Source organism: Corvus cornix, chromosome 1, assembly GCF_000738735.6.
Source record: "Corvus cornix cornix isolate S_Up_H32 chromosome 1, ASM73873v5, whole genome shotgun sequence".
NCBI lineage: Eukaryota > Metazoa > Chordata > Aves > Passeriformes > Corvidae > Corvus > Corvus cornix.
Genome location: NC_046332.1, coordinates 88,077,138 through 88,097,150, shown reverse-complemented (window position 1 = coordinate 88,097,150; position 20,013 = coordinate 88,077,138). Strand labels below are relative to the sequence as shown.

The 20,013-nt window shown below is 44.2% G+C and overlaps 1 protein-coding gene across 13 annotated transcripts in view; it reads right to left on the bottom strand.

Moving 5' to 3' along the window:
- The window catches only part of MAP4K4 (mitogen-activated protein kinase kinase kinase kinase 4), a 167,264-nt gene that overhangs the window by 128,193 nt on the left and 19,058 nt on the right, over positions 1-20,013 (bottom strand). The window contains exon 1 of one of the 13 annotated variants that reach the window (XM_039548913.1): positions 6,265-6,361. The exons of the other annotated variants lie outside the window; for them this stretch is intronic. The gene's annotated coding sequence lies outside the window, so the exon portion shown is untranslated. Of the gene's footprint in view, positions 1-6,264; positions 6,362-20,013 lie in introns of those variants that run through there. 13 annotated transcript variants of the gene reach the window in all.

Sequence of the window (20,013 nt, the reverse complement as noted above, 5' to 3'; positions counted from 1 at the left end):
TTTATTCTTCTCAAACACTACAGGAACTTATTATTATATTAAAACTGTGTTTTATAAACTGTCTATAAAATAAATATATGTTTACAGGCTGACAAACTACCAGCTGATAAACTGCAGCAGACAAGAAGCAGTGGTGAGGAAGAATTAAGTCAAAACATCCCAACACAGTGGCATATCTGTGTTTACTGCTCATGACCTCTTCCACAGGAGCCCCAAGTCCCGTTCACAAACTCACTGTCACATGAGCCAGGACACTGAGCAGAAGCCACCACCATAATCTCTGTAGTTTAAAGACAAACTACATAACAAAAATACACATTCTGTTGAAAACAGGAGGATGATAAAATTGCTTCCAACCCCTGTGGCAGTACCTCTAAGTCATTACAACAGTGGACCATTGAGACAGCATAGATGGCAAGGATCTATAAAACCAAAAGGAAGCTCTGAACATAGCTTCTTTTCCATACTTCAGCAAGTGCAAATCCTTAAAACAAGATCTCTATATCAAAGACAGCCCAAGAACTCCTCTTTTACCCCCAAATCACTCACTCTCCTTTGTATTTGGAAACACTGGATGAAACAGACTGCATTGAGCATAACCACACATACTGGACAGAGGAAGGAGGGAAGAGCCTGTATCTCCCTCCTCATCAGGGCTGGGGCAGGCATGTTGGAAAAGCTCTCTGTGAAACTCCACCACGAACCAGGATACGTGAAAAGCCAGTATGGCATAACATTGTACCTGACCTATTTCACCCATTCCACTGGGCTTATTTTAGCACAGTGAGAGGAGCTGCAGAAAAGTTGTTTGTTTTCACACATGTATGTAACCACTCCTTCTCACCCTCCCAATTAAGAAGAAGAAACACAAATTTTCCTTCCGTGATTTAAGTCACCAAAACAACCTATTTCTCAAAAATCTAGATAGAAAATATCAGTATGAGATAGCCAAAATCTCATATGCTAAACCATATCTAAAACGAAAAGGAGTGACACCTCTGCATTTTGTACCAGTACACACAATTTTCCTTCTCACATTTCCTACCTCCCAAGAGGAAATAAACGGAGATAATAGGCAGGGAAATGTGCTGAGAGCAATAACCATCAGTGAGTATAACCTATTAAAAAATTAATTTGTTTCTATAATTTCCACAACACTAATCTGCCCTGATACCTCAGGAATCAGTAAGAGAATTACTGCCTGTACTTGTTAGAAGAGGGGCTTTTTATGGGGCTCCTAATTGTTGAAAATTAAACAAACCTAATGCTGTGTCTACAAAACATATGGTTTCATGCATAAATAGCTTCTCATCTTCTAAGCAAGGGGAAGTACTTTCCTCCAAATGACTATGCTCTTGTAGCTTTTGGTTATACTATTTAAGCTGAGTCAAGCACACCTTATGCTTTAGAGGACATGCCCCTTTCTGTATCTGGTAAAACAGCATTTTACACTTGCACGTGATACACCTTCAGGCCTCCCTATGAAGTCATTCCCCCCAAATTTATGTGTACAGAGAGTCTTCACCAGGATGACAAAGCTCCAATTACATTTAATCTGTATTGAAGAGAGAAAAGGATGAGAGAAAATGAAGAGGAGAGACAAGGGAGAAAAAACAGAGGGAGAACTGGGAGAGAAGAGAGAGAGGAAAAAACAAGGAAGAACGAACAAAGCAGAAAGAATTTAAGCCAGACCTCTGAACAAGGACCTTTTACTCTAGACTTACTAAGGGCTTGTCTACATGGGAAAGTCAGGACAAAGGAAGCAGCAGTGTGAATTTTCAGCACACTTTCTTTCAGCAGACTAAATTAACCTGCCCAACAGGCGCTCTTAGTGCACACTCAGCATCCACAGGGGGAGTTAGTGCAGAGCAGCTAGCGTGCTGTAAATTCACACCCTAGCTTACTGCGCACTAACTTCCCCATGTAGACAAGCACTAAGCTGCTGAAGCCTTCATTTGCCTAAACACTTTTTTTTTTTCCCCCTCCTCTCAGTGGACTAGTTCTGGAAAACTCAGGCCATCACTATTCTACAGGAAAAAAAAAAAGTCAAATGCTTATTCTTGCAGTAAAGCAAATTACAAGCACATACATAAGTGCTTGAAATGATCCACAGGCTCATTTGTTTTCCCTGGGCCTAATCCAAGACCCAGAACCCATGCAGGTGAAAGCCACCAGCACAAATGGCACCAGTAAGAACTCACAGGCCAAAGTATTGGGTTTGGGTAGCAAGGTACTGATAGCTGGGGGGGCTACAGGGCTAGCTTCTCTGAGAAGCTGCCAGAAGCTTCCTCTGTCCAACAGGACCAACACCAGTCAGCTCCAAAACAGACCTGCTGCTGGCCAAGGCTGAGCGCAGCAGAAATGGTAGTAATGACTCCAGGATAACATATTTAAGAAGGGGAAAAAATTATTGGGTGGAAGTAATTGTGGCCAGAGAATTAAGGAGGGAGAATATGTGAGAGAAACAACTCTGCAGACACCAAGAGGTCAGTGAAAGAGAGAAGGAGGTGCTCCAGGTGCTGGGAACGATTCCCCTGCAGCCCATGGTGAAGACCATGGTGATGCAGCTGTACCCTAGAAGTCCTTGGAGGTCAATGGTGGAGCAGCAAACCACCTGCAGCCCCTGGAGACCCCACACTGGAGCAGATGGATGCCCAGAAGAGGCTGTGACCCTGTGGGGAAGCCCACACTGGAGCAGGCTCCTGGCATGACCTGTGGAGAGAGGAGCCCACAGTGGAGTAGGTTTGCTGGCAGGACCTGTGACCCTGTGGGGGACCCAGTCTGTTCCTGAAGGACTGCAGCCCATGGAAGGGTCCCATGCTGGAGCACTTCATGAAGAACTGCAGCCCATGGGAAGAGCTCACGTTGGAAGAATTTGTAGAGGACTGTCTCCTCACCCTGAGCAGTGGCAGAACAAACACGTGGATGAACTGACTGCAGCCCCTATTGTCCATCTCCCTACATTGCTGCACTGAGGAGGTAGAAAATCTTTAATAAAATTAAGAGAAGGAGGGAGCGGTGGAGGGAAGGTGTTTTTAAAATTTGTTTTACTTCTCATTATCCTACTCTGATTTGATTGGTAATAAGTTAATTTCCCCAAACTGAGTCTGTTTTGCCTGTGATGGTAACTGGCGAGTGATCTCTCCCTGTGCCTTTTGTTATATTTTCTCTCCCCCGTCCATTTGAGGAGGGGAATGATAAAGTGACTTTGGTGGGCACCTGGCATCCAGCCAAGGTCACACCACCACAGCCAGCAACTGGTCTTCAACTTCTCCCATGCTCTGTCTACCACACCAATACAGAAAACCCCTAAGAGCAGTAGGAAAACAGGTTGCACCCCAACAGTGTTGAAGCAAGATGTAATCTCCCAGTGCCAGCAGGCTAAGGTGATGGTGCCTGAGAAAAGGTCTACACCATAGACACAGTTCAGAACCAGTTGCTTCTCTCTCTGGTAGCTAATTAAAGAGGGCTTTTCCCCCATATTGGGTGATTCGTATCAAACTTGTCAGCCTTTCCTTAACAGCCACCTCTAGTGCAGTAAGGTACCGACATGGCTCTGACCAGGCACGGACACCCTGATGTCACTGTCTCAGAAGCTGCCCCTACCAAGCAGGAACTTTACCTGCCTCAGTCCCTTCCTGCTTTTGGGTCCACACTCATTGCACCTTGTTTGCAGTCCCACTGGGGGGATAGCCAGGCACCCCACAGCAGTGACAGATTAACCAGGCATTGTTATTCTCTAGGAAAGCAAAGCAGCTTAGCAAGCCCCAGCTCTGTCCTCTTGTCTGACACGGTTTCCAACCACACAGATTTGTCTAAAGTGATCAGACTTCAGACTCCTGAACCATTCCTAGCACTTGTTTACCCCTAAGACAATTAGAAGGTTAATATTGCACTGGAAGGGACAGAGAACCTCTCCAGACTGAAAACTCTAATTTTACATTATTTTTATCTTTTGTGCCTTACTTCCACCTACATAGTGAGGAGAAGATTAAGCAAAAAGACAAGGTGTGATTGAAGGTGTATATGCCTTAGGAGATGGGTGATCTGTATTCTGAACAGAAAGTAGCTGGTGCCATCTTTGGCCTCCCACACCATCAAGAATCACATTTCTCATTTCCTATTGGCAGAACAGAGCTAGAGCAGAGACTATAAAAACTATGGACAGTTGTAGCCCTACACAGAGTTTTCTTCATCTTAAGGATCACTGTCAAGGTCTCAGTCCCATCAGGACACCACCAGGCAAAGGCCACCAGTGAGGAGCTGGAAGTACCATTGGTGAGGGTTGGTAAGACTTCCACCTCTTAGGCCTTAAAAAACTTTCCTTCAAACCCACACAAACAAGGAAGCCAACTGGTTGACTTCAAGTTTACCACTTCATTCAAGGTTCAGTGATTTTTAGGGCGTGAACTGGAAAGGCAGGAAAGGCAGGAAAACTAATTCCACTGAATAAGATTTAAAAAAAAAAAAAACCCCAGACAGAGGCAAGTGATAAACCCCATGTTTTTCACACAGCTCAGCTGCCTTCTCCGTGCAATACCCTGAGCTCTAAATGACCTGTAAATTAACCAAAACATGAAACCTGACTCCATACCCTTGCTCTGCACAATACAATCGGCCTTCGAGACAGTCCAACCATGACAAAAAGGTTTCAAGGAAAGTTGTTTAAATTTATTACTGCCTGTCAACATTAGATTTTCTACAAATACACCACTAAACACAGCAGTCCCTTTTAAATTGGAAAGGCTACCCAAAGAGGAGGAAAAACTCCAAGAAAAAGCAACAGTCAGGAAAAACAAAGGATGGCAAAGGGACTTCCAGCTTTCAGCTCTCCTACCTCAAGCTATAAACAAGCTAATCAGATCAAAACCAGATCTAGTCCTTGCATCCATCACAGACTGTCAGTGAACCCTCAGTGCAGAAATTGATACCAACAATTGTTGTTCTATAGACTTCTCTGGAACTAACAAAATCCTAATGGTCTGAAACAGCGCTAGCAGGCACAGCACCACTGGAAGTACCTCGAAATCAAGCGAACACATACTAGAGACCACTACCAATCTCACCTTGGCTTTAAAAGTATAAAACCACAGCAAGTAGGAGAATGATAATCTCAGCATTTTGACCCAACACCAAATGCTTCTGGTTTCCTTCAGTCTTTATAGCAAAACTCCAGGAGAAATTTTGCAGTAGTAGGTGGAGAATTTTGTGACACACTGTCACATCTCCATCAATAGGAGCCCATTCCCACAGAGGCACGTCTCTCAGGACACCCAAGAGACACCGCACCTCACTGGTACGGACATCCTTGTCTCATGCAAGCTCCACTTTGGGAAATGAGCACCACCACCCTTTGAAGAACCTTTGCAAGAGATTACTCCCCTAGAGCCCACTACACAATTTCCTGTTTGCCTCAGGCAAACAAACCTGGTCCAGTCCAAATTCAACATGTCATTCCTTACTTTCTCTAGAGGCCCTAATGAAAGGGGAATAGCCGAAAATAAGGGCTTTCACTTTTTCAACAATAGAGAGAAAGAAAGGAGAGGATCCACACATAGGATCATGTATGAACAAAGCTACCAACCAGGCATCCTTGAATCTTACATTTTTTCCATCTTGAAGTTACCTGGAGCAGATGCACACACATGGAATTGAAAGTAGATATTTAGGCCTTTATTCCTTTCCTGTCATTAGATGTCCTATTCTGGGAAGCAGTGCTCCCCTGGCCCATTGTTACACAGAAGTACAAGCCTGTCCCTCCATCCATCAGTGACAGGGAAAGCATTCAGGCGAATATGCCAGGCTGTCAAAACAAGTTTTTCATTTATTTCCACAGCTAAGAACGAAGGTGGGAGCTCTAACATGAAACAAGTTCTTCCAATTTTTCTTGGCAGCCTATAGAAATGCTCAAATTGTCTTTCAAATTAAGGCCTCCCATGAAAGCAAGGGCTGGGGCAGCGGTTTGAGCTTCCTAGCAGGGTACCAAACATACCACTGGTTGTGAGGATATGCGAAAACATAAAAGAAAAAAAATCCATACTGAATTCAAGAAGAAGAAAGGAATACAAGCAATCATAGGAATGCAGGAGTTTCACTTCTGGTTTGTTTTCTGGTTTTAACTTCCAATTTAAAATGCCTCCTATGAAGGGCTTTTGGATTATACAGAGTAGTATTGTGAAGGCTACAATACAGACCTGTAACACACAAACAAGAGAAGGATTTTTGTTTATGTTGACAGACCAAAACATATCTTCAAGTACTTACTTTCACATTGTAAACATCAACATTCTTTTCTGTCTTCAGGACAAGTGAGTAAGGTACAGTCGCTGCACAAACCAAGGTCAAACACAACCCTTCAAGGTTTCATTTGGTGGGATAACACTGAAGGACTTATTTGTGCAAGCTTGGACATATGTAATCAAGCAGGAGACTGCAGAAATTCCTGAGAATTTGGGGAGAGAAGGGTGTCTTTATTAGTGTTTTGAATTATAAATGGGTGAAAGATTAATTGTTAAAACAATAAGGGGGCTAGAGCAGGCCCACAAGTGCCTGTGCAGCAGGGTTCCCGCTGAAAGCACAGCCACACACATACACACCCTGACCTCCCAGCCCAGGGAGGGAGGGAGAGAAGGCTTGTGCAAGGAAAGGACAAAATAAATATCTGAGGTATTTAAGCTGTGGTTTTTTCTACACTTAGATTTCTTTCATGGCAGTGGGGCTGTAAAACAAGACCTTTCTGGCTTGAGCCCGCCATTCTTCAGGAGGCTTTCAAGGAGCATATTTTCAGAAAGGGTTTTACAGTTGACCCTCTGCAAGGCAAATAAATAGCCTTCAAAAGTACATGCACATGCTTTTACTTTCGGGGGGGAGGGGAGGGGAGGGGTGGTGTCAATCAAAACATTTCTCAGCAGAGAGCCCATGTGCATGCCTTCCCACCGTGGGGATTTCTCCACTACAACAGATCCCAACAGCTAAATTGCAAGTGCTGCCAGAATGCAAAGAATTCAAGTGCAATGGCTACATCAGGGCTACACTGTCTGGAAGCACAGGAGAGACATACCAGGATCCTAACAGCTGCAATCAACAGAGTGCTAATTTTTTTTTTAAACAGTACCCCCCTCTGCCAAAGGAAAAAAAAGACAAAGAGATATCTAAAACAGGGCTTGTTTAAAATTATTCCATCATATAATAACAGAATTTGGTTTCCAAAGGAGTTCAGTATTAAAAGCTGCATTCAGTATCAAAATCTTTTAGCAAAACTTGCAATTACACACTTTCACTGATAACTTGAGTTTAAGCAGAGGCATAAACAGGAAAAGGTGTAAAACACAAAGACACAAAATTGTGCACTGTGGGTTTTTTTGTAGTTTTGTTTTACGTGGGGTTCAGTGGCAGAGCAGACAGGTCCCATGTCTCAGCTGCCCACACACACAGTGCTTTGAGTCGTGCTGTTCTGAGATACCTCTAGTTTAAGATTTGTTGAGGATTCAGCAACCCAAAACTTTTCTTTAAAAAAAAGTGAACACTTCCAATGCTGCACTGGGGGACGTTATTAACAAAAACAGCAAGGAAACCTCCAGCCATTAACTTTCATCAACACATTTCTTTCAACCAGCTACAGGTCAGACCTTTTCACCTTTAGCTGATCCTACAGCCAAACCTTCCCTGTACAAACTCTGTGAGAGCTTCCAGTCCCTTTTCTGTTTCACCAAAGTTTGAAGAGGGCTACTCCAGGAAATAAAAACTATGTTTACATTTCCAGTGTTTGTCCAGCATATAATTCATTTTTGGAGTGACCTCAGAGCATTTACTAGTGCAGATACACATGTCTCCAGCTGCCACACAGCTAAGCAGGCAAGGCACAGACAAGCAGAAATGTGATCTCCTCTCATAACCAGAAACTCCAAGCAGATGTTTTGTCATCAGCACTCCTTCTGAGTCACCCGTCTGAGACTCACAACACAGGGTCATCGCCCTGAGCAAGTCAAGAGTGATGTCTAAAGGAAAAAGTGAACATTTCAAGGCTTTTTTTTTTTCTTTTTTGGTGGGTTGGTTGGTTGGGGTTTTTTCTGGTGTGTGCATGTGTGTTAATCATCTTATTTACGAGGGGTAGTCAGTCACTCCACCTACAGACAAGATCGACTTTGGCTTTTCTCCTAATACTGCTATATCAAGCATGTCTTTTAACAGTATTTGCTGATCCACCATGTGAAACAGCAATAAATTTTAGATAGGCAAGTGTAACACTACCTAAATCCAGATCTGTGCAACTGGGAGCAGAAACTGCACAATAACCTGTACAAAAGGTCGGCTGTACAAGAGGCACATCACAACAGGCACAAATGGTGGGACAGAAGCTCAACACACAAGAAGACACACTCTTGGGTGACACAGCACAGGAGGAACCCAACTCACATTGCAACGCTTCTAATCGTTTTTCTTTTGCTCATATTGGCATGACATCACCACCTGCAGGTACTGCGTTGTGAAACAACCCCCTCTCAAAGGTGTTCCTGAGCGATGCCAAGGATGCCTTAAGCTAAGAACAACAGATCAGAAACCTTGACTTTAAAGGAAACACGAAGGCTGTGTTTCTAGGAATGTAAATGAGACACCTGCATATTCAGAAAAATGGGAACGTTACAAAAACATGGAGAAAGTATAAAGCTCCCCCACTGGAGTGTTTTATCTTTTGGGGTTTTTTTAATGAATGTGCAATGCAATATTCAGTGAAATGGTAACTGGTTAAAAACAAATCCCAGTCATCTGTAAGATTTCTTTTCAGAGTGCTCTACAGCAACTGCTGAGTACCACATGCAGTATAAAACTCAGCAAGCAGAATTACACTGTACTACACAGCCCTCTTAGGTTCAAACAGATGCTATAGCGATCCAGGCAGGAAACAAAGGCATCTAAGACTGAAGCCTGAGGCTCCAGGCTCCAGGCAGCATGGAGCCTACAGCTCTCATGCTTCTCTCAGTGAGCTGTGCAAGACCTCCCAGGGACCACCCCGGAGGGCTGCCACCACCCAGGCGCTTTTGCTGGGAATCGGACAGCAGAACGGGCACGTTTCCACGCACCGATGGGATTTGAGCTGTAGGGTGGCTGGCTTTTTTTCCACTGTGTGAGCCATCTGACACCGGGTGAGAAGCCTCACTCTCCAAACTGCATACAAGGTTAAAAGCTGAGTTAAACTGCACAGCATTTATGAAACATTGCAGGGAAAAAAATCAATAGCATCACATTCCAAGCCATTGTTCATGGCCTCATAAACAAAACCTTTACAACTGCCAGGCTGGGCAACTGTATCAGAAGGCTCCAGCTCTGTCTTGTCTTCCCCAACATATTATATAGTCAAACTCAGTCCTACAAAAACAAATTAGGATTTGTTTATATCCTCATACCCAGACAGTACACATGCATCTCCTCTGTAACAATCCCTTTCACAGATTAACCAGTATTTGGCATGTGGCTATTGATTAACTTTTCAAAGTTCACAGTAAAAAGAGAAAAATAGTAAGGTAATTCACAAGTTTTGTCCAATACCAACAAAAAACATAGCCTATATCTTTTTCTGCAACGCTGGGGCTCAGATGTTTCGGCCTTAATCACAAAAAGGTACATAGCTCTCCAGTGGGAAAAGGGGATGTAAGGAGTAGACAAAACTCTATTTGGAACTCTTCTGTTTTGCCTTAACCACCAGCGATTACTCATCTCCACAGCAGGAATCCAGAATATGTCTCTTCCTGCATATGCTTGTCCTCCTCTTGCCTTCAGTCCCACCCACCCAAGCTGGCTCAGCTGCACACCTGAGGGATGTTTGACTTGCAAAATGAAAAAACAGTAAACATAAGGAGGGAGCACCCCTGGTTCAAATAAAAGAGCTGCACAGCCAAAATACAATTTCAGAGAAAAACTTAGCAAGAAAGTTGCTAAGAAAGCACATCCTTACTACAGCTCCCAGGTAAAACTAAATGCTCCATCAATCTATTTTCTGATGTGGTATTTGCATCTCGATTTAATCTCCCATCAAGAGACAACAATAAACCAAAAAGAATGGATTAGGTATTGCACTGGCCAGTACATCCTCTGTCCCACAGACACAGGGACCAGGAAGAGGAGGGAAGAGAAGGGGCACAGGTTTTCTTACCTCTCTTTGGGGCAGAAGAAGTTATCGACTAAATAGGATTTTGACTCACTTCAACAGGCCCCATGTGATGTTCACTCAGAATCAGCAGCATACAGGTGAAATTGTTCAAGACAAAGCTGAAAGGATCTGCAAGCACAGCCCTGTGGCCTCCTTCAAAGGAGACAAGCTGTAGGGTGTTCCTTCTCAGCACTGGCGAACCATTTACTCAGGCTGTGCTGTACTCCAGGGAAAGAAGCCTAGATGGTTATCTTCACAGCACAGGTGAGACTTGAGGGATCTCCCTCCAGTGCTCCAGCCTGACATTTTCAATACATTTTATGTTTTTGTATGTGCTCTGACTCCCAGGCTAACAGTTTCCAGCTGACATGGCACCCCAGCGAGGGCAGTGGGGACCGCATCTCAGAGGAGGCATCTTGCCAGGGCATCCCGCCCAGCACGCTGTGCCCCCAACATGCTCAGGGAGGCAGGTGAAACCCTCTTTTGGCTGGGTACATGCCATGGTGGCTATCCATGGGAGAGGCAAGCCGAGCAAGAAGCACCAGGGTGCCATGGCTTTGCCAGCACACCGGTGCCAGCTGGGGACCGTCTGGACCTTTCCCCACGAGCCGCCAGCGCCAGCCAGCCAGCAGGCACCCATGGGGCAAGCAAAGCCCGCTGCAGCCCCACCCCAAAATGCCAGCAAGAAGCCAGCAGCCAGCAAGCCACAATTACTCTTGCACTAGCCAAAGCTTGGACGCCCTGCCAGCTTTCCATTGGCTGCAGGACGAGGACACCCAAACCAGCATGAAACCCACCAGCGGGAAGTTAACCTGTTTAAACAAAATAAATAAATAAATGCTAACAGATTTGAACCAGCTGAGTTTGCACAGCAAGGATTCAGATCTGATGAGAATGCTTCTGATCCAGTATTAAAAAGCCCTAAAACCAGCTTACGCAAATTGACAGCCTCCAACCACAAGCTCCTGTTTCAACAGCACAGCCAAGCCCAGCATCCCTCCTCCTCCTCTTCCTCCCCACCGCTCTGGCAGCTGGAGTCACTCTGTGCAGCTGGACAGGGACTGAAATTCAGCTGCTGCCAGGGCTGCACCAGCCTGGCCAAGGAGATGGTGGTGGGAAAGGGCTGAGCTCTCCCAGCTGACATGTCTGCTGAAAGAAATGCCTGAGAAACACCCAGGTTTAAATCTGGGGAATCAAATTTCGAGCCTCCCCTCCAAAAAGAAGCACATGAGTAGCAGTATCCCCTCACTCTGCCACTTGAACCCTTCAAGGGTAAAACCCTAGAAGAAAAATTGAATTAGAACCAAGAAAAGCCGACCTCATTGTACAACAAATCTCTCACAGATTGAATTATTCCCTGAACTCCACCCCTTTTCCAAGCTTGCTTAGACTGTAATTATTTGCAATGTAGGTGCCAGCTTTCCTCCACAGGCACACCTTGCACGTCACAGGGGCTGTGTCGCTCACTACTCGCAGTCTGCACAAAAATACAGCAACAGAGTGCTGCTTCTTACCAATTCACTAAGAATTTCCTCCTTCCTAAATCATGTTAGAATCACTGCAACAGAATATCCTGAGTTGGAAGTGACCCACAAGCATCACTGAGTCCAACTCCTGCCTCTGGACAGGACAACCCCAAAAATGTTCACAGCATTCCTTTATTATTTTTTTCTTAATGCCTGGAAAGGGCTGCTGCTCTTGAGGAGGGTAAGCCTGGAACAACCAGAATACAGACATGACAAGAGGGTACAAAGCTGTAGATGGGCACAGAGGCTCCCGAATGCAGTAGCTGATCACAGCAGAGGGCACACTGTTTGTGAAATAACCATGCCATCTATTATTATAATTATAGTCAGAATTTATAATGTTGAAAATCCCATGCAGATAAACAAACAAACAATCTCATCATGAGGAAACACAGACACCCAGCTCTCCCAGCCAAATCAGAGGGAGTGGATTTGCATATCTAAGAAACAGCTGAGTTCTCCACAGCCAGCATTGTGCCATATTTCTGAAAGCCCCTTGGTCTGAATCACCACCTCCCAAGCACATTTACCCCCAAAACTCACCTAACAGCTCTGGACCTGGTTTGGAAATTACCAGGGGTAGACCAACACCACCCTCCTCATCCTCTTCACAAAGTGACCTGAGCTGGGGATATTACCCAGGTGGAGAGAGGGAATCTGTCCCAATTCAGGGCACCTAACTGCTAGTTTCAGCTAGTCACCTTTTCATCAGGGTCTAAGACAGGTCAGATGAATCACCTGGAAGCACCTATTCATCTCTCAACCACAGATGCAACTAAGTCTGAGTAAATAGGTAAGCCTTAATTGTAGGTGTCTGAAATTAAAAACTGAGGAGGCTGTGTGCATAAAGTGCCAAAATTACACCAATGTAAATAGTAAAATAAAAATGGAAAACAAAGAAAGAAAGGCGGGGGGGGAACAACTAATTCGCTCTCCATAGGAGGAAAAAGGCATGTAGTTACACCAGGCAGATATTTTTAACACATTCATTATTTTCCACCTTATTTTCTGCCCTAACTGCAAATATGCTGGGTTCACTGTAACTTCCATAAATGTTGTACCTCTATATTCAGCTGTTTCAGTGGGTCAATGCACCTTATCCGTGACTCCCATTAAGGCACAATGTATATTACAAAAATAGCTACATTTAAATAAGCATGGTTGTGTAACATTATGCAGTAAAGTTCCAATATAACCTGGTTTATTTTTGCTAGCCTGGATAGAAGAGACAGGTTATGATTACATTAAGAAACCTCTTCTTTAACCCTGACAGAGACCTAAAGAAGACAAGCCTTGCTGACATTTGGGCTTTCTGCTCTGATTTTCTGTTTTGATTCTGACATAATTTAAGGCAGAAATGTGTATCACAGCACTTAAGCCAACCCATAATTCATGGCAGCATCCAGAGCTGATTAGTCCTGTTGTATAATCAGGTCTCCTTGATACATCAGGGGACTGCTGTTCATGCAGGAGGAACTTACTGTGCCACTTTCACTGTAAGCTGTATTAGATGGATCCTTTTTTGCCTTTTATCAACCTGATCAAGCCTTGCATAAAGCTAGTGATTGATACAGGAACTAAAAATGAATACACACACATGAATGTCCAAGGGACAGCTGTTGTAACTCCACAGTTTGAGGGGAGGACATTGATTTAGAAGTCCTCATTTTAAAGACACTATCAGCCTGACAGAGCAGTTAGAGTTATCCCTTTTGTATGTTAACATGCATGATTTATATTATTCTGATGTGCAGTACACACACAGATCTCTCAGACACTGAAAAATTCATGGTAACAACACAGAGGAGACCAAGCAACAACACCATAGTGAGAGCTCTTAGAAGCTGCATGAAATGCCTGAATAGGAATATTCCACATGTGGCTTTAACACACTAATTCAACATCTCTGCATTACGTCCACCCTTCTCTTTATCTTCCCTTTGTTGTCTTACCTCTTGAGTCAAAATTAGCACCTCATGTGATTTCACCATTCAAACCCTGGCTAAGATTTAGCTCAACATTTTCAGCAAAGAGAATAATACCTAAAAGAAGAGCACAAGCTCCAAGACCACTCCAGCAAGCTTCTATTTGCTGTTTGCTATATTTCTAGCTCATGTGAATATGCCACCCTCAGGAAAAAAAGAAAATAAAAAACTACATAACCATTTCTGGGGTCATTTCTGTAATTTTGTAAAAAAAAATTGCTGAACAGAGATAGAGAGATAGGTAACTATTTTTTAAAGATACAGCAAGCATCTGAAGCATACAGCACCTCAGCATCACCCTGCTGAAAAATCCCACTCTGCATCACAGTGCTTCAGTACTGTCACATGAATGCCTCAGGGCCTGATCTCATAAGCACACCCATGTGCCAGCAAACAGGGTCTCTGTCCCAGTCCTCACCTTTCTGAATAAAATGTTTAAGCATAAAATCAAGCCCAGAGCTCAGCTCCCAAATGAAGGTGTAACAGTAGCTGAAGGTCACTCAGCTCTAGGGCTGGGCTCAGTACAGCAAACCTTCAGAACAGATGAAATAAAAAGAGTCACAACCACCTGAAACAATTTTTGACCCTCCTTCAGTCCATCTTCCTGACTTAATAATTTGGGACAAACAAGTAGGAGTGTTTTCCGCTCCCAAACCGTCACTGAAAAAGGCTCCACCAGGACATGCACCAGCCTCTTTAGGAAAACAGTTACAAAGCCTTCTCCCAGTTTGCCATCTTTCATTTCTGTTTAAGTTGATTAGATCTGTGATTTGGGAGTGGGAAGAATCCAAAATGAAAAGGCAAATGCTAGGCTCCAGGTCAGGATTACCCTCAATGGCAGCACTGCAAAATAAAGGAGTTAGTTTCTAAAGCAGCCACATCCTTTGGAACAGGCTATTTAAAATCACTGACTGGTATTTCAGAATGCTTATCAAGGAAAAAAGAAACAAAGTAACATTTCAACACAGGGAAAGTAGAGAAACCTAATTATTAGATACCACAGTGATCCTTGATTTTTCCCCCAGACTGTGAGAAGAAACATTTTTTTCTTAGCTTACAGAGACAGTTTGGACTTAAAAACCACTGGGCACCTATAGGCCTGATAAGGGACAGATGTTCTCATCAAGGACAGTACTTACAGAAGTATTCAACTCCCTCTGTTTCTCAGTCCATCAGTGGTGGTAAGACTGGTGTCTACCAAGAGCCACTCTCAGCCTGCCCTCCCCTCTCACCCCTCAGCAGTACTGATGCACTCTGCTTTTCCTGAAAGCACACTGTCAGGAGGGGGCTGAAGTAGGTACTAGCATCCCCACCTCTACTCTTCCAAGTGGAAGAACTATCATTAATAACCAACCCATCATCCTCTCTTCACCTGAACAGTATTTCAGTATTCTTACATGTGTCGACAGTAAACTTTCTAGGAAACACTCCATGTGATGATGTATCACACAAAGCCATATGCATTGTACCACCTCCTTCCCAAACCAATCGGACTTTATTCATGCAAGTATTAAAATTTCAGAAGGAGAGCAGGATCAAATCTAGCAAGACTTTCCTACATCACAGTAGCTGTGGAGTAGGTGGAAGAAGGTAAGGGATCACATCCCAAGGGAAGAGCTTGCATCTCAACTCCCTACTAGCCAAGTGCTCTTGCTAACACACTACAGAATTGCTAGCATTCCCTGTATTTGGTGAGCACTCACACCACTGTTCTTCAGTTGAGCTCAGTGACATTAGTTTTTTCCCATCTAAATGATTCTATGAGTCTACAATTAGAAGAAAACTGTGACCTCCCCTGTCATTAGAGGGACTTTTCTGCTACTGCCAACCCAGACTGGCATGGGGTCAAGCAGAAAACACATTCATGGAACACCAAACCATATTTGCCTCATAAATGGAAATTCCACCTAGACTTCACCAAACCAATGGCTACTATGCTTTCCATTTAATGTCAATAGACACAGAGAGGTGAACTCTGATGAGCAAGAAGAACCAATATCCTGCTTTCCAGTTCCCCTTTTCTGATCAGTGTTTTCCAGTCCCACTCCCAGCAACAGTAGTCCTCTTCAAAGTGGAGGAAATCCCCTGGACAAGCAGAAGAAACCACCAGGCAGCACGTTTTGCAGCCCAGGCCCAGGAAGTCCACAGAACTCTGGGAGAAAGGCATGTAGTACAGCAAATCATCCTATACACTCAGGATCAGAGTCTACAGAAGCCTGGCTGTGACCTTAAAAATTAATTTCATGAGTAATTCAACCTCGACCGGTTGTGCACCCACACGTGAACTTGGCACAGCGTGTTCAAAGCAGTTACCGGATGACTGTTACCAAGGTGAAAGTGGCACCACCAGACTCTCCCTATAAGCAAAGGCAACAATCACCTTATACAGTTATCATTTATTATGGCTGTTACAGATGAAAGTTAAACATGCCGATCACACTTCCAGGCACCAAAGCAGAAAGGAAGAAAAGATTTGCAAAGACCACCACAAAAAAATCTCTCCTAAAACAAAAAAACCCAACCCAAACAAAAAAGACCAAAACAATTCATATTGATGCATATATCTACATTAACATAAAGAAAAAGCCCTTACTCCCTAACGCACAAGTCAAACATTGAGCAAACAGCTGGGCATTGCATTTTGAAAGTGTATTAGGCAAGTGTGCTAAATTGACAGGGCCTCTGCGGTAGGATGCTGTGCTTTTTAGGGGTATCCCTATGAGGTTGGGTTGACATTGCCTTCTCAGAGGCAAGGAGAGCTTGCTTGAGCAATTTGCCAAATGCTGAATCTATTTTAAGAGCAGTGACCCAGATCTTTGTTTTGTCAGCAAATGACTTGTGTAACAGAGATGAATTGACAAGGAACCAGCATTGGGCAACACCAAGGTGCTGACGAGCATCGGCCCAGGCAGGTGATGGACAAAGACAGCACCAACAGGCTCTCCCACCTGAGCTTCAGCTTTCAAACCTGCAGTCAGCCAGAGGGTCATCCATGGCTAACACAAGGCCTGACACACATCAACGCTCATCAGCTACATGACCGTGACCCCGTGACCCATATCCATGCTGAGAGCAGCTTTCCATGGCTGTCCATAGTAGCAGAACCCCCTTAAAACACATCTGTTCTCAGAGTAAGGAGTGGGGTGAGCTGCAGCCCTTCAGCAGAAGTTGCACTAGTGCTGTGCACACAGCAAACACATCCTCTCCCCCCAGCCATACACAACACAACATCCCTGATGTCTCCTGAAAAATGAGGATATGCCCGATACCTGTCTCTGCATAAGGCAAGGGGTAAGGAGGGAAATGGCCAAGCCTGTACCCAGAGGTGAGCTGCTCGCTCAGCTGCAGTCTGGGGGTCCAAGTCACTCCATCCACCCTCATTGCTGGAAAAAGCTGCAGAGACTGGGGAGATAACAGCCTTGACAAGCATCCCTAGACACTCACCTGATCTTTAACACACTTTTTATTACTGGTGATTAACAGGCAACCAAGCACTTGGCAAATCTGGAGGGGAGAGACTTCATGGAGGCCCTGAGGCTGAGGGAAAAGGAGGGTTGCTAGCAGGCAGCTGGAGAAGACCAAGCTACTCAGGTGGCTTGTATTATATTTCCTGTCTAGGAAGGTCTTTTTATTTAGCTGTCTCCAGCATTTCTTACATACCTATAACCTTATGGAAAACAGACTGAAGAAAGATTAATGTCTCAAGTATTAAATATTCTGAAGAATGGAAAATGCGAACTGAGAGACCAAGAAAATACCAGTAGGGGAGGGGGGAAAAAATTAAGTCACAGAAGACCTCTCCGGAAAGGGTCTCTCAAAAGACCAACAGCTGCAGATCTGGTCAAAATAAGGAGAAATGGGGAAAAACTGCCAAACACCAGCCTGCACCCCTAGCTGGGTGAAAGAATTTAACAGTCCTGCTTTCCACAGGAATGTACTCATTACTCACAACAAAATTTCACAATTGCTCACACAGAATCGGTGCTTTTCCCTTAAAAAAACCTTTGCTCTTGCTAGAAAATACATCTGTACCATAAACAAGCAAATCAAGTTCTTGCTGGAGTGGATTTATTTCTTTTTCTTATCCTCTGCAGTTCAGAGTCTGCAGGCCCCAAGCACATGAGTGATAAAGCAGCCGCAAGAATAGGCTGCCTGAAACAGCTACAAGCAACTGCTCAAGGCTGGGTTGGATTTTTTCCCCTTGACCTCCCTCCTCTCCATTCAGTGCTTTTGAGAACACCACTGCACTGGCTGATATAAATTACACAGGGACATAATGCAGGTGCATCTGCTCAGCAGAAATCACCTGTGCCCATGGCTGCCTGACACAAGTTTATCCAAAAGCTGGGAATGCAATGCAGGGGGCAGGTGAAGAGTCTGGGCTTTGCCCAGCTGGGAGTGAGGGGAAGAAAGCAAACAGGCACAGAGGCCAGTGGCACCTACATACTTAGAGCACACAGATGGGCAAGTATGCTTCAAATATAACTCAACAGGAGAGGAAGATCCAGACTCCTGCTCTAGAACGCAAAGGGAGAATTAACCTCTCTCCAGCTCAAAAAAACCCAATCAAACCAAACCAAACCCCCTAAATATTTTCTGACAAAATAAAATATTTTTTTAAAAAATAGGAGGAGCAAATACTTCCCCACCACTCCTCTCTCCCCATCCCACCATGCCTGGAAGCACTGGCTGCTAACAATCCTACAGCAAACTGCTGCCAACAGCAGAAAAAGAAAGGGTCCATTACAAGGAAATACATATGTTTGCACTTTTAATAATCGGTTTTTTAATACAGTATAGGAAATAGCAATAAAACCAACCTTATAATAATACAACAAAGTTAATCAAATATTTCTGAAGCAATAAATTTCAGGACCAGAGCTTTCTGGACCTCCCAGAGTTGAAAACATAGTCTTATGGCCAGCTTCACAGAGATCACTATGCCCATCACCAGGATGTGGCTACGAACGTTTATACCCAAATTCTCATTTCATGATGAAAAAGGATCACGATGAAAAAAAAGACGTCAGAATCCTGCAGGCTTAAAAAATCAAAAGTAATTAAAACCACACAGAATTCACGTCTACTAGAGATTTATCAAATATTTAATACAGAAAACCCCGAAGCGTATTGCTGTCAACTGAGCTTGAGAGAAATGTGTTCCTTTCCCAACATACAGCTTAATCCATTCCCAGGATGCATTTCTTTACTCAGTAATTTCAGTTTAAACAGAAATGAACTGTGCATGTATATTTTAGCTGAATTACTGCCTTTCTTTAAACAGACTCTGGGTAAAAGGGGCATTAACCCCCTCTCCCTCCTGTGTGCTCAGTGCCGCTTATCAGCAAGATGAAGTAGTATCCTTCCAAAGCGTGCCCTTTAGTCCTTCTGGTGCCTAAATGTGAAGCCCCACCAGTGCAATGCCCCCAGAGTGGGACATGTGTGGCATGTCCACGTGGCTCTAATATTCAATCAATTCCAGCACAGAGAGCATGAAACACAGCCAGTTCAGCAGAGCAGTTCAGCAGAGCAGGACTAACAAGATCCGTGTCTGAGGGCAAGAGCCAAACACTTCAAGGGGTGAAGTTGGAAATATGCTGCAATTTAAACTCTTCCCAAGAACCTAAGCTGCTTTCAGCAATTCATGTATAGGATGGGAACAGGACCAGATCACGGCAAGGAAAAATTGATTCCCAAGTACTACAGCACCTACATTATTAGAGAATTTGCCATATAGGAGCAATTAACAATAAGAGTCCTCTGCCTACCCAGTACATTACAGAGGTCAGCACCAAGCCCATCTGCAATGACTACTTGCTTTTTTTCAACCAGTAAAAACTTCAAGAAACACAGTGCCCTAAAGTAACCATATAGAAGCCTGTATTTTCCCTTACTGCCTTTTCAGCCTGCTGGTACCACACACACCCCATCTGAACAGTCTTCCCCTGGAGCCAGTGCAGCTCCTCAGTAAATGAATCTTTGTCCAGATGGTGATCTCAGCAGAAACTCCTCTAAGTACCTCCTAATACCTAAAAAAACAGACTTGGCTCAATCCTGCCACAACTGTCACCTCCATGGAGATCAAGGCGGGGGGGGGGGGGGGGGCAGGGGGAGTGGCAGAGAGGAGGGAATCTTAAAAAATAGATGCAATTATGGTTTTCCTGGGGAAAAAAGGCTATGTGAGTACATTCAAAACCGCAGATATCCAAGTGAGAGAGTTTTGATCTTTATAATTTGTTGCCTGCTGCTACCAGAGGGACCACTGCATTACTACCCAGCACCTGAAAGACCGAATCTGGGATACAGCGGCAATCAGCATGTGCAAGGCCGGAGACAAGACATACAGCAGTGTCTT